The sequence below is a fragment of the Sceloporus occidentalis genome, unplaced genomic scaffold (genome assembly GCF_023333645.1).
Source record: "Sceloporus occidentalis isolate IW3139 unplaced genomic scaffold, rSceOcc1.0.p SCAF_126, whole genome shotgun sequence".
In the NCBI taxonomy this organism is placed as follows: Eukaryota; Metazoa; Chordata; class Lepidosauria; order Squamata; family Phrynosomatidae; genus Sceloporus; species Sceloporus occidentalis.
The window spans coordinates 493368-498004 of NW_028317106.1; positions in this window are offsets into that span (position 1 = coordinate 493368).

The window sequence follows — 4637 nt, forward strand, 5'->3', positions numbered from 1 at the left end:
CTCGCGAGGCGCTGGATCTGCTGATTAGGGCCGCCTGTATTTTACATTGTAAAACAGATTGAAATGAGATTTGTGCTCCGAGCCGCATGTAATATATTCCGTTACGCTTCACGCATTAAACGAACCGGATAAAGCAGCCGGAGACGTCATGCGGGGTCCTTCTGATGTTTAGAAAATCTGCCAGGAGGTCGGGGCAGAGACGACGCTCCGGCGTATGAGAGCGCCAGGTTCCCGTATAAACTATTATCCTGCGACGTTTATCTGCGTTCCGCCCTTAACCCTGCGACGTGAGATTATATAATATCAACAGAGATTTATACTTTATTTCTTAAAGACTCAACATTTTATTATTATTAGTATTATTCATTATTCTGGATTTAACTCTCTTAGCCACGGGAGCGTACTGTGTATTTCTTTGTAAGAGTAGCGCGGCCGTTAAGTCGCCGTACGCTATGAAGATCCAACTCCTGCATGTGTCTGCTGCAGGAAGAGCTCGACTGGCCCTGTATAATGTATAGATAAATCAGTGACCCTGCCCCCTGTATAATGTATAGATAAATCGGTAACCCTGCCCCCTGTATAATGTATAGATAAATCAGTGACCGGCCCCCTGTATAATGTATGGATAAATCAGTGATCTGGCCCCCTGTATAATGTATAGATAAATCAGTGATCTGGCCCCCTGTATAATGTATGGATAAATCAGTGATCTGGCCCCCTGTATAATGTATAGATAAATCAGTGACCCTGCCCCCTGTATAATGTATAGATAAATCGGTAACCCTGCCCCCTGTATAATGTATAGATAAATCAGTGACCGGCCCCCTGTATAATGTATGGATAAATCAGTGATCTGGCCCCCTGTATAATGTATAGATAAATCAGTGATCTGGCCCCCTGTATAATGTATGGATAAATCAGTGATCTGGCCCCCTGTATAATGTATAGATAAATCAGTGATCTGGCCCCCTGTATAATGTATAGATAAATCAGTGATCCGGCCCCCTGTATAATGTATTGATAAATCAGTGACCGGCCCCCTGTATAATGTATAGATCAGTGATCTGGCCCCCTGTATAATGTATAGATAAATCAGTGATCGGGCCCCCTGTATAATGTATAGATAAATCAGTGATCGGGCCCCCTGTATAATGTATAGATAAATCAGTGATCCGGCCCCCTGTATAATGTATAGCTAAATCAGTGACCGGCCCCTGTATAATGTATAGCTAAATCAGTGACCGGCCCCTGTATAATGTATAGCTAAATCAGTGACCGGCCCCTGTATAATGTATAGCTAAATCGGTGACCGGCCCCTGTATAATGTATAGCTAAATCGGTGACCGGCCCCTGTATAATGTATAGATAAATCAGTGACCCTGCCCCCTGTATAATGTATAGATAAATCGGTGACCCTGCCCTCTGTATAATGTATAGATAAATCGGTGACCCTGCCTCCTGTCTAATGTATAGATAAATCAGTGACTGGCCCCCTGTCTAATGTATAGATAAATCAGTGATCTGGCCCCCTGTATAATGTATAGATAAATCAGTGATCTGGCCCCCTGTATAATGTATAGATAAATCGGTGACCCTGCCCCCTGTATAATGTATAGATAAATCAGTGACCGGCCCCTGTATAATGTATAGCTAAATCAGTGACCGGCCCCTGTATAATGTATAGCTAAATCAGTGACCGGCCCCTGTGTAATGTATAGATAAATCAGTGACCGGCCCTCTGTATAATGTATAGATAAATCAGTGACCGGCCCCCTGTATAATGTATAGATAAATCAGTGACCGGCCCCCTGTATAATGTATAGATAAATCAGTGACCGGCCCCCTGTATAATGTATGGATAAATCAGTGACCGGCCCCCTGTATAATGTATAGATAAATCAGTGATCCGGCCCCTGTATAATGTATAGATAAATCAGTGATCCGGCCCCTGTATAATGTATAGATAGATCACATTCCCGTCTCCTCCCTCTTTGAATTATACACTGTAGGGGGCCAGCTCAGCCCTTCTTGTTGGAGAAGCTTGGCGGTGTCCGGTGTTGGCCCCCATAGTGGACAGTGAAGGGAGTGGAACCCACAGCGCTCCTGCCAACTCTCTGTTTAGTGAATAAACCCCACGGTAAATAGAGCCCTATAGCGGGTGTTTGTTGGATCTTTGGGGAAGCCCGTGAGAGGCCCGTGTGGACGGCGTTATGTACGGATTATGCCGGCGATAGCTTCCTGCGTGGAGTCTGCTTGGAGTTACTGAGAAGCCGGCATCTCTTCCAGCGTGTGGTTTGGCGGCGGTCACCGTTCTTGGCGGGGTTACCGGCGCGTTGCCGTGTGATCCGCGCGTAGGACTGCGTTGAAGGATGTGTCGGAATTCTGCTGGCAGAGACCAAACTACAGAAAACCACTTTCCCCGAGCCACCTGGCACTCAAAGCCAGGCACGGGAGTCTCGCTCGCTAAAGGGCACGGGGTCTCGGAGCTCCTGTTCCACGATCGCCTTTCTTCTCCCTCCGGAGCAGCGGGGAACCGGCCGGCGGGAGCAGTCGCTTTCTCCATCATTAACCCGGTGCGTCCCCGCGCATTATCCCCGCGCATTGTGTGTCCGCGGCGGGCTGTTTCATGCAGGTGAATTCAATGGGCTGCGGCGCAGCGCGAGCGACTGAAGTCTGAGAACTCAAACGCCTTCCGCTGCTTTCTTTCCATCGAGTCCCCGGAACGGAGGATTTCGTCAAATGTCAAAGCAGACGAGGCGCAGTATGAGAAGGTGGAATTGGCGCCGGCCCCCCGCCGATCGCAAGGTACATAATAAAGCGCCGGCGAATGATGGGTCTGTAAACAAGAAACAAATGCACCCCATCGATCGCAGACAAAGAGGTTTTGAAGCCGGATCTATCTGCCGATTCTGCTTTGTTCATTTTTCCTTCAAAGCTCCTCGCTGCGCGTCTCTGAGATGAAGCTTTATCGGGAAAAATACCAACTTTCCAAACTGCAACTAATGAACAGAAGCGCCGTACGTACAAAATATTATATATATATATTTATATCCCGCGTTCAGGCCTGCTTTGTTATGGCAAAAAAGGATGTTTTTTTAAGTTAAAATGTCATTAGATTGTGAGCTCCTCGGGCAGACTGTAGCTTTTTAGGGCACTGGCCGCTGAACGGCGTGATTTATTAATCTGTTTCAGGTTATTTGCCGGTAGCAGATCGCCCACCGTACGCGGACCCCGTGTGCGATCCCAACGGGCAAATGACCGGGCAGTAAAGAAACGGAATCGTTTACGTTATTTCGCCGCCGTGTGATTCAGGCCGCAGGTTGGCGCCGACGGCTGATTGAAGAGACGCTTGTAAGCAGTAAGGCATCGGACACAATTTATTACAAAGTAACAGCAGACATTGTTCAGGAAAGTTCCGCAGACCGTTTGGCGCATGCGGCAGGAATGGCGGCACGTTGTGTGATACGGGAACGGACGACGAATACATTTCTTTTCCCGCCAGCGTCTTTAAGAAGGTAAACGGACCCCCGCGGGCGGCCGCTCAGCGCCGGGACCTGTTTGCTATCGGAGACTGACCTCTGCGGCTGAACTGGTGATTTACTTGGCAGGGGCCGCCGGGGGACACGCTGTGGTTCCGGCTTGTGGAAAAGAGTCACCCGGTGATCTGTTGCCCTCCTTGACGGCTTCAGTGACCCCGCTGAGCGGCCCTAGGGGTGGTAACTAGGGGGTTTGGAGTGAGCGGAGGGTCTGCTGGGGGTCGCTCTGTAAACAAACTGAAGTACACGGAATATTCTCGGACGTCGCTTCATTTGTGATTGTCTGGACTTTCTTCTCCTTCTAAGTCTCTCTGACAGACGAGGAGCGGACTTCGGTTATCGTGTCAACGGGGGAACCGCCGTCAGGGTTTTTCAGGCTTGGTCGCTGATACCCGAGTCGGGGGGGGGGGGGGGGGGCAAACTTCAAACCCAGAATTCCCTGTCTATACAGAGACCCTGCTGGGTCACCGCTGAGCCCAACCGGGTCTCTAATTCTCAGCAGGACCCGGCCGATCTCCACCGATCAGAGACGCGGCATCCCGGGAGCTCTGAGCGACGCGAGTAAAGACATTATTCCAAACCTCGTGTGTAGAAAATCCGCTCCGGCTGTATTGTGTGTTCCTGGGGTGACCCCCGAACCCCTCGCTTTCATGCGCGAGCCACGACCGTTGGGTTTCACACCCCTTGGCACTTGAAGGGTTTATTCTGTCTTCTTTAGTTTTTTGGGGAAGACAGCGTCTCGGCTCGGTCACCGGCAGGCGCCACACTCCTCCTGCTCCATGTGGCCCAACGCGCACACCCGGTAAACTTGTAGACGCAAGAAGACAGCGGGAAAGGCGGATGGCAGAGGGGTGAGCGAGGCTGCTTAGTCCATCTGTGGCCGGAAGGGCATGCTGACGCAGGAGTCTGTTTTTGGCTAATACTGCGAGATAGAGGGGCATCTCGGTCTTCGTCTGGCAGTGAACTGGTTAATGGAGAAGGCAGGCAGGCTCTGGATTCATTACGGATCCTAATGCACTTTTTGTGTAGAGGGGCTCCCGGCCGCTGGACGTAACAGCACTGAAGACCCCAATCCTTGGCTTATCCGAAGGCCACATGCGT